Source organism: Emydura macquarii, unplaced genomic scaffold, assembly GCF_026122565.2.
Source record: "Emydura macquarii macquarii isolate MOO-44397 ecotype Brisbane River unplaced genomic scaffold, CSIRO-AGI_Emac_v2 contig_75, whole genome shotgun sequence".
Lineage (NCBI taxonomy): Eukaryota > Metazoa > Chordata > Testudines > Chelidae > Emydura > Emydura macquarii.
In genome coordinates this window covers 2,846,324-2,862,718 of record NW_027130212.1, presented here as the reverse complement: position 1 = coordinate 2,862,718, position 16,395 = coordinate 2,846,324, and positions in this window count along the sequence as shown.

Genomic DNA, 16,395 nt, shown 5'->3' with positions numbered 1-16,395 from the left:
ACACATACAAACACACAACATTCCCACAATATATAAGGCAAGTCCTGAGTCTCAAAAGACACCAATTCTGACCATTACTAAAATAGGATTGAAAATGAAACCTACGCAGTAAGACAAAACTGTCACAATTCATAATTATTTATTGGGTACCCACACAGTGCTTGGTACAGCACAACACATATCAGAAGACATTGCTGTGATCTCAAGGAAAGATAAAGACCCTCTTCCCAAAAGGGAAAGAAAAGCAAAGAAAAATAACCACTTGTCCTTTTAGGCACAATGACAATGATTCTCTCTAGGTATAAAGATTAGATGAAATACAAAGAGAAATTCACCACTACTTCCATTGCACAGATTCTCTGTTCAGTTTGTTTTCATTTTATCAGAAAGTATGTGTACAGTATCTGATATAGGAAAGAGTGTGTGTGTGTAGGGGGGGAGGGCTTGGACTTATTAAGGAATGTGACAAGCCTTCACTACACTGATGACTTGTTATATTCCACTGGATATCCTTTGAAAGAAAATGCACCAAATTCAGACCTGGCCTAATTTCAGTGTAGTCACAATTGGGGTAGATTTGGTCTAGTCTTTCCTCTTTATGGAATCTAGTTCATATATTGTTCCCATATCCCCAACTAGTGATGATGTGCTCTGAGTTTGTCCAGTTGCTGTAGATGCATTATTGATATCTAAATTAATGGCATCATAGCTGGTAAACCAAATATTTTGCGACAGAAATTATAAATAGACGATCAAGACCTGCTCACTTTACCCACAAAAGTGAGTTTTTTGTAGTCAAAGAAATTACTTTCATGAGTAAGACAAGAGGATTTGACTGTCATTTAGCAGAAGATCCTGCAGTCTTTATTTATTAAATTTCCCATAAATTTCCCTGAGCAAGGACTGCAGGACCAAACCTTTATTAAAATGTTTCTGTTTTTCATTTAGCTGCTTTTGCTGTTGATATGCTTTATGATACCTTCTAAAATGCCTTTGCTGTTCACAGCTAGATAATGGTAGATCACTGAATTGTTTATTGGGCACCTGAACTTGTAGTTTCAGAAAAATATATTTTCTGCAAATATCTGGGACTACCTAATGATCAGATCCAAATCTGCTGAAGAGAAATGAAGTGTGCTAGTCACATCTTCAGATACTGCTAAAAAGAATTGTGCTGGCCAGAATAAAATGTGCCTATCCATTTTCATATATTATACTAAAACTCATTGATTTTTAAACAAATCTATGTGTTTGATATTAAAATTGGCAGTTCTGATAAAGTTTTTATTTGACAAAACATATTCTGTGCAAGGTTCATAACACTCATATTTCAGTCATGTACCTCCTGTACTTGGCAAAAGCTTTCTCAATTTCATCATTTTGATAGGCAGTTCCCATTCTTCTGTTTCCATAAGTAAAATCCTGCCAAAAGTCAATCTTCTGCATTGCTTTTAAATACATTGTAATGTAAATTTGGAAATAAAATTTTCTTCTCCCCCCACACAACCACCAAAATAGTCAGTCTACATAGAATCTGTCTGGCTTCAACTGAAGTCAGGCTGAATTTTAACAGGAAATAAATTGTAAGTGAGCTGGATAGAATTGTATCCAATTAAATGGTTTTGTGTTAACTGTCCAAAAATTGTATATTTACTGCTGAAAACTACAGTAGCTGAGCTTGAAGCAGAATTCAGTCACATATGTCTGATGTCAATATAATGTCCAGATAATTTTTGTTCAGTATATAATAACTTGATTTACCATCAAGTGCTTTTGTATTGAAATTACTTCTAGTTTATCTTAGGTAACTGACAACCAGAATAATGCCAGAACAGCAATAGATCCAAAAACTATGGACACTTTTTTCTTAATGATTCAGAAAAAATGGCATTTTGAGCTGCTGAGTAGGCTAATCATAAGGTCATTTTCTGAAAAGAAGATTTATGCCAAGTCTGATATTATATATATATATATATATATATATATATATGTATATATATTTCCACATTTCAAAACTCCAGCCGTTCTAGCAGTATTTTTGAGTTTACTGTGAAAATAGCCTAGCTCTGCAATTGGATACAGACCCACAGGAGTTTGAGGCAAGCCATTTTCTCTGTATCTCATGCATAAAGAAATCTCCCTAAATTGAAACTTCATTTTAAAACTGTGATCAAATTCCTCTCTCAGTTACACTCTTAACTTCATTAAGAACCCAATTCAAAATACTATGGTAATCAGTGGAAAGACATCCATTGAAAACTCAAAAACAGAGATTTGCCCTGATTGAACAGTCTACTTATCACCTTGCTTTGTTTTTTCCGGTGCCTTAACCACTACTATGTCAATGGATAGTCATTAGCACAGTGTCTGGAAGAGTTTTAGCAGTTAAAAATGAAGAAAGAAAGTGGTGCTGAACTGGGATATATATTTATTCTTGGTTATGAATATTATGCATGCCACAACTTTTCTTGGAAGCCTACTGAAAAGCTTAAGTAACCTCATAGGTAGAAAACTTTCCCTAATATTTAACCTACATCTCCCTTGCTGCAGGTTAAGCCCATTATTTTTTGTACTATCTTCAGTAGATATGGAGAACGAGCAATCACCATTCTCTTTATAATAGTTCTTAACATATAAAGATTTATCAGGTTCTCCCCTTCAGTCTTCCTTTATCAAGACTAAACACGCCCAGTTATTTTAAGCTTTCCTCATGGGTTAGATTTTCTAAACCTTTATGATTTTTGTAGCTCTCCTCTCAAATTTGACCTCATCTCTCCTAAAATGTGGTGCCCAGAACTAGACACAGTTCTCCAGGTCATGCTCACCACCATCAAGTAGAACAGGACAATTACCTCCCATACAACACTCCTGTTAATACCTCCAAGAATCCTATTAGCCTTTTTTGCAACTCACCACATTGCTGACTCATTCAATTTATGATCCATTATAACCCCCAGAGTCTTTTGAGCAGTACTACCTCTGAGCCAGTTTTTCCTCATTCTGTACTTGTGCATTTCATTTTGCCTTCCTAAGTGTAGTATTTTTTATTTTTCTTTATTGAATTTTATCTTGTTGATTTCAGAACAATTCTCCAATATCTCCAGGTCACTTTGAATTCTAATCCTGTCTTCCAAAGTGCTTGTGACCCCCTCCGAACTTGGGGTCATTCAAAAATTTTAGAAGCATACTGTTCATTCCATTATCCAGTAATTAATGAAAATATTGAATAGTGCTGGACCTAGCAATGACCACTGTGGGATCCCACTAGATATGCTCTCCCAGTCTGACAGTGAACCATTGATAATTACTCTTTGAGTACAGTCTTTCAATCAGTTATGCACCCTCCTTAAACTAATTTTATCTAGACCACATTTCTCTAGTTTGCTTATGAAACTGTCATGTGGGACTGTGTCAAAAGCCTTACTAAAATCGAATACATCATGTCTACTGCTTCTTCCCTAGCCACTAGACCATTAACCCTGTCAAAGAAGGAAATTAGGTTGCTTTAGCATGATATGTTCTTGTAAATCCATTATGGCTATTTCTTATCACCCTGTTATTCCATAGGTGCTTACAAATTGATTGTTTAATAATTTGTTCCAGTAACTTTCCAGGTATTGAAGTTGGGCTGACTGGTCTATAGTTCCCTGCATCCTCTTTGTTCCCCTTTTTATAAATATGTGCTATGATTGTCCTTCTCAATTCATCTAGGACCTCACTAATACTCCATGAGTTCTTTTAGATAATCATTAACGGTTATGAGATTGCTTCAGTTAGTTCCTTAAGTACCCTAGTGTAGACTGGTGGCACAGTCCAGCCAGGTGCGTCATGATCTTTCCTCAGGCCCAGGCTCCGAGGAAGGCCACAGCGCCTTTGTCTAGGGGAATAAGCTCCTGGCTTATGAGTCTGTAGCCCAGGCCCCCAGGTGGGGCGGGTTGCCCTGGCAGTCGATAGCCCCTGGCCCTCACATAGGTCAGGGCAAGATAAGGTGTCCATAACCCCCATCTTCCAAGATGCAAGGATGGGCAAGCAGTCCATTGCCCTCGGCCCTCAGAAAGGGCAGGCATTGAAGTCTTTATCCTCCAGATCTCAAGCAGGGCTGGCAAGTACACACAGTCGATAGCCCCCAGCCCTCAGGTGGGCGGGGCAGGTAGATTGGTCTATAGCCCCCAGCCTTACAGTCAGGCGGGGCTGGAAAACCTCAGTGTCCTCTAGCCAGCAGTGCAGAGGAAGCCAAGCATTCCCAGGGTGTTTAGGGAAAGGGAGAGGGGGACGCAGACCCACCCAACTCGACTGCGTCCCAGCCCAGAGCCCTATCAGTGGCAAAGCGTTTTGCCACTGAGTCAGGGGGATCCAGCCACAACACGCTGACTGGTTTGGCCACGGACTCAGCCACTCTCTAGTCAGCTGTCCCTGGGCTACTTCCTCCCTCCCAGTCCCCGGGTACCTGCATCCAGTAGGCTCCCTCTGGGTTGCTGGGGTAGATGGCGAGCGGACATCCGGTGAGTCCCTCACTGTCGACCAGTGGCAGGTCCAGAAACTCCTCTGGATCATCTGCGGAGGGCAGCTCCTCCAGATAACAGGGTTCCAGGGGTTCCTCTGGTATACAAGATTCAGTCTGCTTCTGTGCATCCCCGATGTGAGGCAGCTCCTCCAGATCATGGCCGGCCTCAGGGGTTTTCTTCCACTCAGCAGTCTCGGGTATCCTCTCTCAGCTACTGGGGCTTGGTGGCTCTCTCCAGTCACTAAGGCCCGGGGGCCTATCCAGTCACTAGGGTCCGGCAGCCCAATCCAGTCACTAGGGTCTGGCAGCCCGAGCAGGTTTCGGAGGCCTTGGTTGGTGGGGCAGTTGTCCCAAACAGCCGCAGGGCCTGGATCAGGCCTAGACTGCAGCCTCCGGGAAAATACCTCTGCCTCCGCCAGCAGCTTCCCCCTGACTGAGCTGCTGGGCCTGCCTTTTATACTTTCCTCCCCGGTTCTGGCTTTTCCCCTCTGCTTCCAGGTGGCTTTGTCTGCAGGGCCTGGTTCTGTCCAGTAGGGGCGTCATGACCTTTCCTCAGGCCCAGGCTCCGAGGAAGGCCACAGCGCCTTGTTACACCTAGGATGATGTCATTAGATCCTGCTGACTTAAAATATTCTTCAACTTGTACTTTCCTTATTGTGACTTCCTCATTGGCATTAATATTGCGTTAAATAGCTGATCACATATTACCTTTTTAGTGAAAACTAAAGCAAAATAGACATTAAACTCCTCAGGCTTCTCGATGTCATTCGATATCAGCTCTCCTTCCCCACTAAGAATTGGATCTACACATTTCTTAGTCTCTTTCCCCAATGCATTTATAGAACTTTTTCTTATTGCTAGGTGTAATTAATTTTGTGCATGAACCTTTCTGATTTTGTCCCTACAGGCTTATGTTTTCCTTTTGTACTCCTCTTTAGCAGTTTGTCATGTTTTCACTTTTTGTATGATTCCATTTTGAACTTCAGGTCACTAATGAGCTCACGATGGAGCCATATTGGCTTCTTCTTAGTCTTTCTATCTTTTCTTTGCATCAGGATAGTTTGCTGTTATGCCTTTAATATTGTCTCTTCAAGAAACTGCCAGCTTTTCTGAACTCTTTTGTCCTTTAAATTTTCTTTCCAATTGGACCTTACCTACCAATTCTCTGTGCTTGTGCTTTTTTTGAAGTCCATTGTTCTTATGCTGCTGTTCTCATCCCTTCCTTTCCTTAGAATCATGTAATTTATCATTTCATGATCACTTTCACCAAATTGTCTTCTACTTTCAAATTCACTACCAATTTATCCTGGTTTGTCAGAATTAAGTCTAAAATGGCTGTTCACCTGGTTATGTCCTCCACAATCTGAAAAAAAGTTGTCCCTAATAAATCCCAAGAATTTAAAGGATATTTTGTGTTTGGTCTGTTTTGCCATATTACTTTTCCAACAGATGTCTGAATAGTTAAAGTCCCCCATTACTACCAGATCTTGTGTTTTGGATATTTCTATTATTTGTTCTAGAAATGCCTCACCCATCACCTCCTGCTGATTTGTTGGTCAATAAAAAGCCCCTACCATCGACATTGACCCTGTTTTCTTTTCTCATTTTATCGTCATCCAGAAACTTTAAACAGTCTGATTCTCACCTCCTTCTGGACACCAAAGCAAGTATACATATTCTTGATGTGTAATGTAACACCCTCTCCTTTTTCCCTCTTCCTGTCCTTCCTGAACAAGCTATACCCTCCTATATCAGTATTCCAGTCATGAGATTTATCCCACCAAGTCTGTGATACCAATTAAGTCATAATTTAGCCTATGTACTAATAGTTTCAATTCTTCCTATTTATTCCTCATACTCCTTGCATTTTTGTATAGACGTCTAAGATGTTGAGCAGGTACACCCCCACACATACATTTTTCTCTTGTTCCTCCTATAACCTTATTGTAATTTTCTATTTCTGTGTTCCCTTCCCCTCAAAAAAAATCTATTTATCTGTTAAGACTACTTTAAAAAACCAACTACCTGTGGGCTTTTGTCACCTCCCCACTTTTTACTTAAAAGTTGGTGAGTCAATGCACAAAAGTGCTATTTCCCTTCTTGGTCAGGTTAACCCCATCTCTTTGTCAGCAATCCTCCTTCCCAGAAAAGCATCCCCTGGTTAAGGAAGCCAAAACCCTCCCATTGACAACATCTGTGCACCCATGAATTCATCTCCAGGATGCTTGTGTCCCTCTGCCTGGTCCCTTACCTTCCATCACAAGGATGGACTCTTCACCTGAGTCCTTCATCATCATTCCCAGGACCATGTATTCACTGCTTCTTTTCACAGGGTCACACCTGGCAGTTTCATTAGTGCCCATGTGGATGAGAAGCATTGGGAAGTTTCCAAAGGGAAGGATGAACCTTGGCAATCTTGAATGATGGAGCTCCAAAATGGTGGGTTCTAATGCAGGTTCTGAGGGGCCTTCCTGGCCCTGGCTCACCTAAGCCTGACTCCTTCTGCACCTGGCCTCTTTAGGCTGTCCTTGTCACAGTCACAGTTTCTTCTGCTGCATCCTCTTGAGTCCTAGCCCCAATCTCCCTTCCTTTTCTCCTGAATCTCCACTTCCCAGTCCCAATGCCCCTGCCTTTTCCATGCTTGGCTCCTCATCTCAATTCTCCTTGCCCCATCTCTTCATCCTCGTCCCACCACAATCTTTGGCTCCTCATCCCTGCCTCAGCTCCTCATATCTCTGCATCCTAATCAGACTTTTCCCCCTCTGTAATGCATGGGCTCCAAAAGGGAGAGCACTGAACATTGGAGAAAGTCTTTGTACTCGCAGATCTTGTCCCTGTTGCCACAATAGCCCCTGGTAGCCGGGAGCAGCAATTGCAGGGAAAGTCCTGCTCAGTCTCCGCAGCCCCGGGATGGAGGTTAGTTTGTGGGTATGATACATGTGCAATGTAGCTGGCATGTAGGTGCTGTGAGGAGATGGAGTAACCTCAGTCAGATGGAACCATTGGAAAATGTAGGTGCTGAACTCTGGCAAATCTCTGCTGAGCATATGTAAACTGAGATTTTTCCAAGGTTTAAATTTGGTCACATTTGATCAGATATTCACAGGAATGGCAAAAGACACATCCTTTACACCAGTCCAACCTCTCTGTCAAATTTCAAATCCCTGCTCCAAAGCATATAGTTGCCAGAGCTTCTCAATAAGATGACTGTACTTTAAAAACAAACAAACAAACAAAAAAACCACACCCTGACAAAACAATGTATTTTTCCTTAATCTCATTCTGAGAGCTGGCTCAATCATTTTTGCTGAAATTTTAAAAAGAAAAATCAGCCTGAGAAACATACCCAGCATGGAAAATTTCAGCCCAAACAAAGTCTGACAAATGTATAAACAACCAAAGTAGGAAATGATAATGGAAAGTTTTGGGCACCCTTTACTATAAGTATGAATTCCTAAAATTAGGAGTTTGCCCAATGTCTCTGGGCACAGCTTCCTTTCCTGCCACTGATTTACAGAACAGTGTGCTTTACACTATTTGTCAATCTAGCTGCTGCTTTCCCTTAACATGTTGTTATAAGTACTATAGTTTAAGTATGTTAGTATTCTTTAAGATGATAGACACCCTCGTTGTAAGAGAAGCTATTAGCCAGGTTGTGTATGGAAAGCCATTGTTTTACTTACCTTTAGGTTTCATCATAAATCTTCTCACTGCTAATAATGCCTCATAAATAATAGTAATGTTGAAGTATTTATAGCCTGTCTGATCTTCTTGGACAAAACAGTTCTATTAATATTTTATTTACAAGCTTGAAATAAATGGTGACTTTTACATGTACATATACAGCAAAACACTCATTGACTTCAGTGGGAGCAGGATCGTGCTGAAAGAAGGTATTTAGTCATTCTTAGAGTGCCTAGACTAGATGCATAATTGATAAAATGATATCCATGCCCTCTTTAGTCAGTTAAATGTCAAGTAACATAGCATATTGTGGAGTATGTACGTTAATTTATTGACATGCTCATAACAAATATATATTCCCCCCTTTAAAATAAACTGTTTGATAGGAAATATTCTGACATATACAATGGGAAATAAAAGCCCTGGGGATAATTCATGTAGTAAGTTATGATTCTATTTTATTGTTGTGAGAACAATCTTATTTGTAAACACCCACTTCTCTGACAATATTCTGATTTTTTTCTAAAGTCAACAGGTACAGATGATGTTTTAGTGTCAATGTTGAATAATCATTTGGAATTTCATAAAAAGATTTATTAATTAGTGGCAGATTCTCTTTCCAATATGTATTGTACTGTAGTGCTTCACCTCCAGTTCTGGAGTGCTCCCAGTTTTAACAAGTGCACTCTGGTCTTTGTTTCTTTTAAATAATTGTGTTTAAGTAGGGCATGTTCTGTCAGATTTCTAATTATTAATCTGGGAGCTCAATTTTTTGAATATATATAATGTTTTTAAAATATTGTGACTATCAATATGAAAAAAATCTATGCACTCTTACTAGGAACTGTTAAATTTGAGAACTAAATAGAAAATCCTAAATTCATAAAAATATTTGCTAGGAGAGGGAACACAGACTTATTTGGCTCCTCATTCTTCATACATTTATTTCACTCATCTCCAACTCTAAACATCAATTTTCAAAATGTTTTTGCCTTTTTAATTTTTCAGAACATCAATCAACACATAGTAAGGGCTAGAAAATGAGTATTCTAAGATGATCATAACAATCGAATTATTAAAATGCTAGGGTTTCTGAAGAACAGCTCTGAATATGAATGGTTTTATGTTGTAGCTCAGATTTTGCCAAGCCTTGATAATGACATCTGTTTAATATCTCTCCTAAACTTATCTTTTTCTTATGAATGCAAAGTCTGTATTAAAAAAAAGAGCAGAGAAAGGCTACAAATCTTTATGGGCCTGATTCTTCTTTCTGACAAGCATGTAAATGAGGAGTCACTCCACCTCCATCAACACTTACACCAGTTTAACTCTGTTGTAAGTAAGATTAGACTCAAGCTCTAAAGTGTTCTAAGTGACTCAGTTAAAGTACATTGCATCTTGTGATTTACAGTATTCAACTATAGGAGAAAACACCAAAAAATGTCACCAAGAAGTTTCCAAGCTTTTTTATTATATGGGCCAAAATGCTGATTGATTTTTATGGGTGGAATGTGGTTTCTTCAGCACAAAACTGCCCTGTTATATGTTTGCACCATTCTGCCAATTGCACTCCGCTGAAATGGTACTTCTCAGAAAGCTATATCTTTTTTATTTTTAGTACATCATAGCAGACCACATCAGTTGCAATCACATGATAAAATAGTAATAACCCTATTGCCTAATACATTTCTGAGATACAACAAATCACTTCACAATAGCACACATGAAGAATGCTCAAAATAGTCATGTCAATGGATGACAGTCATTCCTAAATCCAGTGAGAGCTGGGAAATTTGTTACAACATCATACCTGGTTTTCATCTGGGTTCTAATATCCTTCATACATTTAATTTTCACAGTAAGGAATCATCATCTTAATTCACCAAGAAGATCACCTACATCTTGGATGGCCCTATACACCACAAAAGGAGCCAAGAGGAGGCCCAGAAATACGATGATCACCTTTCATTAATTCAATCCAAACATAGGAACAGAGGAATTGCCAGATTGGATCAAACCCAAGATACATTTAGTCCAGTATCCTCTCTCTGATAGTAGCCAGACCAAGATGCTTCAGAGGAAGGCATAAGAACTCCATAATAGGGGATAATCTGCCCCCGTACCCCCCAAGCAATTTGATCTCTTCTAGTTAGAGACTGGTTTTAACTCTGTAGCACAAGGTTCAATCCCACAAGAATTCATGGAAGAATTGATAGCAATCATGTCCATTACCTATAATTTTTTTCCTCCTTCCATTTCTTGGTGGTAAAAAAGCAGAGAATGTCTGGGACCCTGATTAACACAGATTGTCAGATCTACCTTCCTGAGGGGCACCTTCACCCATCCAAAAAAACACAACAATCTGAACAAATCCACCATTTCATGCTGCAAATAGCACAAACCACCACCCATTTTTTAACTTCCCTTTTCTAAGCAAGCTAATCAAGAAGTTAACCATAAAAAAAAAGAAAGAGAGAATGTCATGACTGGTCAGCTGCCACATCATGGATCCCTCTCACTTTCAGGCCAAGGCATGGAACAGCACTTGTTATTCTGGTAGATAACTTCCTCCTGCCCACTGCAAAACTCCCATTGGAACAAAACTCAGCCAACTGTATACTTAGCAACACAGGTCAGAAAGGATCCATCACTCTGGTGCCCTACTCCAACTGTGGAGTGAATATAGAGTTTAGCTCAGAATCTCTATCCTGATAGTTAAAGTCTTCTCTATGAGATTCACTGTAGTTATGTTCATGGAAACATTCAGTGTTTGCCAAGTTCTAAATACAATGGGATGCCTCCTTTTTTGAATGCCTATCTTGAGATGTTTTAAGGGGACTTGATATTCTAAAAGTGTTGAGTGCCCTCCCTTTGCAACTTGGGCCCATTTTAAGAAGTCTTGAGTTGGACACCAAAAATCAGTAGCCACTTTTGAAAATGTTAGCCAAAGGTTGAGTTTATCCTTGAGGAAGAAAAAATCATACATAAAAAGTTGGACAGTTTGTTTTCATCTAAGTCGATGGAACTGTGTGAACTTATTATACTGTTGCCCCTTTGTGAGCCAAACAGCTAGTGAAAGTTTAGGACTCCAGGGATATTGCAGTTCAGAATAGTAATTGATGGAGTCTGCTATTTTCTTTGATACAGTTTTGTTTATTTACAAGGAATAGCCAATTCCTGCTTCTCTGAATGCAGCAGGAACCAGAAACAAAAAGGAGCAGTTTCTTGGCTCACAGCTGCAAGTCTCCTTAGCCGGCAGATCCCAAAGCACTTTCTCTAGCTTTTCCACACTCACTGACTACTTCTTGGCTTTCTTGTTTTTCGTGCCTCTGCCACTCTCTCTTTTCTTGTTTGTCCTCACCTTTTGTCTGTTTCCTCTTTCCCCACACCTGAAAACAATACTGAGCAAAAAGCCCCTCCTCACACACAATCCAAAACTCCTGGGCAGGCTCCATGAGGCCTTATTTTGGGTGTGGCCTCTTACTAGTCTCTCAGCTATCTTAAGTGAAGGGCACATTCACACATGAATATGAGTGAATGAAATTTTAACTGAACACATAACAAGCTTCAACCCAGCTCATAATTACATGTGCCTGCTTTTTGTAGTGAGACCTTTATGCTAAAATGTACAGATAACAACATAATTTAAACATAAAATATAAAAGGAGTTCAACATTTGCAGTATGAAACTATGATATAAAATGAGTAATTTTCATGTGTTCTTAATAATAATCAAAAAGTGTCTTACGTTTCTTCAAACTTTATCTTCTAATAGCATCTTGACAATATAAATATTACACTTTCTAGGCTTGAAGGTGGAGCTTGAGCGTTCTAACAATGTGTGTAAGAAATAATCCCTTATGGGATTATTAAAACCTTAGATTTTAAAATCTCTTTACTGGGTGAGTTTCCTGATTTGTGAAGATATGGAGTAGCATTAGTAACAATGATAATGTCCCTTTTGATGATTATCTGAGAGAGGTGCATCAATCACTGAAATGGACTGAAGAGAGAGGGAGAGAGACAGAGGGGAGCAGGCGCTATCACAGCCAGAGTTTCTCACCTCTCTCTCTCTCTTTCTAGTTATAGAAAGATATAGATATAGTTACCCTTTTAAGAAAATTGATACTCGCTCAACGCTAGAACACTCTTACACCCTCAGCCCTTAAAGTAAAGTAAATGAGTACATGAACATTTAGTTTCTCTTTCCCCAAGCTATTTTCTGAACAACCCACATTGGACTATCAGACTGCATATCAGCCAGGTGGGCCTCTTCTAATTCAATATTTCTTCTGTTTTCATCATATTATTACAAGGTAGTCACCACTAGAACTGGACAAATAATTCATGAGTAGTGTTTTCTCATGAATTTACACATCTTCCTGACAATGAATTCTCTGTCAACAAATAGTAAAAGATATTTTAGGTTATTTTCCAGATTCACATGGAAGTATACATACACTATGTTTTTTAAACATATCTGTACACATGTGACATCTGACAATGCACATATCTTACAATGACCACTAGGTCCAAGAGAGGTCCAATGGGTTTCATTGTAGTGCATATGTTGTTTTTTTTCATACCCTGTCTGGGGTACTTGCATGGGCCTCAGTTTACAGTGCACATTACTCCATCTCAGAGTCTGAAGCAACTTCTCTGTAGCCTCTGACCTACTACACAGACATTGGCACTTCAACAGAATATGGAGAAGCAGTCCCAGAGCAAGGGCATGCACTTTTCCCCTCAGAACGTCGCTTTGTTTCCTGAGCCTGGAGAAGCTCTGGGAATTGTGCAAGTGATGAATGAGGTACTCTGAACGATTGCAGAAAACGTTGATTTAGAGTCACTTCACAGCATAAAGCAAAAGCTACATGTAAGTATTTTGACACTGTCCAACATTTGTGCATCAGCAGCCACTATTGCTGAACTGCCTATGCAATTAGCCCCTAAATCACTTTTCTTGTATTTTCCAGCACCAAATGTGCATCTACACGTTTCTGTAACTAGCAAAGAAAATTATGTTGAAACAGCCTCCAGGAAATCAAACAGCAGCTCAATGCTGATATCAGAACTCTATCAGTGTGTCAGGGCATGTCTACACTACAAAATTAAGTTGATGTACAGCCATTGCAGTAATGAAAGTGGTGTTCCATGTCCACACCATGTTCCCTCTGTCGGTGTTGTGCATCCTCACCAGGAGCACTTCCACTGACGGCTGGATCCTCCCCCTCCCCCTGCCCTGTTCAAGGGCTCACAACTGGAGCCCTTCCCCCTTTGCCCTGGGCTGATTGAATCTTGTTCCAACTTTATATATTTGCAAATCCCCCCAAGTGACTGACATAAGTTTCTAACAGTACTGGAATTCTTGTATTTGATGGAACAAAACATCAGCAGTTGACAACCCATGCTTCACTAGTGTCATTCTAGAATTTAACAGTGCTAAATACAGATCAGTCTCACTCCACAGACTTTTCAGTAGGCGTTTGTTAGTCTGACACAAGCTTTCACTAACCCATTGGTTTGGGGATAACGGAGACTAACAGTTACATATCTATATCTTTGCTTCACTGCAAGCTACTTAAACTGTGACTCACTAAACTGTGGCCTGTTGTCAGACATTACTATGTCAGGTATACCTTGTTGAGCAAAGATAGATTTACTATGCACAATTGGTTTAGCTGCATCACCTTCTAGTAAGGGTCTCAGGGAAATGAGAAATCTATGCCAATTACAGTCTCTCCCATCCAGCAAACAAATCTATGCCTACTTTGCTCTAGGGGCTAATTTTTAGTGTCCACAACATGGCTCTTTTCCTTGACTTTGGGCCTGTATTTTTGGCACATGTAGCAAGTCCTAACAGATTCCTCAATGTCACTGTTCATTTGAGGCCAGTTCTCTTAGATTTTTCAATCCCTAGAGGACTGTAAATTTACAGAAAAAAAATGATAAAAAGGATATACCTCTGGAATCACCATCTTAGTGCCTTTAAATAAAATCCTATATAGTACTGAGAGATCCACATTACATTGATAGGGACTAGGAATATATTGTCCCAACCACTCTGTGCTAATAGCTTTAATACTTTCTGCATGTTCTCACCCTGAGCAGTAGTTCTGGCAATCACAATCCACATTTTGGCTGAGACTGAACAGGACTTTTTAAAAATCAGATTGACGTGTCCAAAAGCTAGCTCTAGATTTTGCTTGACTGCATTTTTGTCGAGTGTGTCTGCAACAACCAAATCTCTAAGAGGTTTGTATTCAATTTGCAAATTATACATTTTGTAGTTGAAAAAAATAATCACTTTGGCAGTGTTTGTGATGTCTCTTTTGGCAACAGCAATAAGTAATTTATGATCAGTATCAGCTAACACTGTGACCCTGAATTTGAGATTCCGGCATGTAACCCTAGGACTTGACAGTACTGCAGTCAGCCACCTTGTATGCCCAGCCACTGCTAGCTGAAAACCAAACAGGACAGAGTGCAGAATAATCTTAGGCCCTGAGAGGCAAGACCATGCAGCTGTAGGTTTGCAGTTTGCTAATCAGAATGAGAGGGTGGGAAAACGAGTTAATGTTCCATGAGAATGGAAGGAATGTTTGGACAGCCATTCTTGGTTAAGTGCCCCTGACATATAAGTTTTATTGTTATGACTAGATATGCTGTAATAATGAGATAATGAGTACTTTGCTGATATTAGGAGAATTGGTGATCCATTAGGAGTCACTATGAGTTATGTATTTTGTTTAAATTAGCTATAAAAGACTAGGCAAAAGAATACACTTTGGAGCAGATTGAGGAAGCTTGTCTTTGGGCAATGATCTGATACCTAAGCTTCCTAGCAGCTGGACAGAAGGAGGGCCTCCAGAAGGCTGGTTGCTGATTCCTCAGAACGATCTCAAACTTTGGTAAATATAAATGTTTGGGATGCACTGAACTTACTGTAACAGTATATATGTATGTGAGTGCTTGAGACCTAATAAAGTAGTTTTAGGCAAAAGCCCTCATTTGTATCAATCATTTATCAGGTAGAGGAGCTGTGTGCCCTTTGATTTATTCCTGACTGCCTGGAGAGAAACAGTTAAGTTACCATTGCTTTGGGTTCTGAAAACCCCTGGTAACAACACCAATCTCCCATTTGTAATGATATGAGAGGTTTTTACATCTTTGGTCTAAGATCAGAGCCTCCTTTTCTGAACATATTTACATTCAGTTTTTGTTAACACCCATGACATAGTAGCCACAGGTCTCCCATTTGACCAGACTTTTGTAAGAGGACTTCGTCAATACCCTCCTTGGAGATATCTGTGGACAGCTTAGTTTTGTGCTTACTGTCATAGTACTTCAGGACAGTGGACTCTTAATTAACTCTTTCACACTAAGATTTATATCCTGTCATTAGACATCTTTGCACAGTAATGCTGTCAGTGTACTGGTTCAGACAGCTAGATAAGGCACAAATTTCTCTACATAGTTCACCATTTCAAGGAATTTTCTAATCTCTTCTTTGTCTGGTGATGGTTTTGCCCTTACTGAGATCTATATGTATATCTTTCTGCGTTAACCTATCCTTTAGATATGTTATTTCCATTGCGCAGAATTTTCATTTAGCTTTAAGTCAGCAGCTCTGGTTCTTGGAGCCGAGCCCCTGGCCATACTTTTCTAATTTCCCCTCCCTCCCCAGATCAAAAAGTCAAATATGAACCTTAGTACCCTCTAAAATCATCAAACATTTGTTGTCTTTTCCAATAAAATATTTTAGTTACTGAACACAACCAAAATGGCAGTCTGAAGATGAAGTGTTTCCCAAAAGAGATTGTTGAATGTGCACAATGGTGTGCTCTGTTTTTCTAAGGATGCCTGCCAGAACCAGACTAATACTTCAAACACAGAAAAATATCTGCCATCAGCTATCTCCCAAAAATTTCTCCCTTTCTAGGTAATAGAAAAGGTTCCCTTTTTATATATTTATTTTTATGGGTCTCTACATAAGTGAAGGTTTCCATCTTTTTTTCTACACTGTGGTCCATGTGTATGCACTCTTTCAGTTTTTCTACTCAGTCTATGATTCTCAGAGAAATCTAAGGTTTTAGGGTATGTCTACACTGTGGAGTGAAATCGATTTATTTTAAATCGACTTTCAACAGCCGAATTTTAGAAGTTGGAGGAGCGTGATCACACCACGCTCATTGTGTCACAGAATT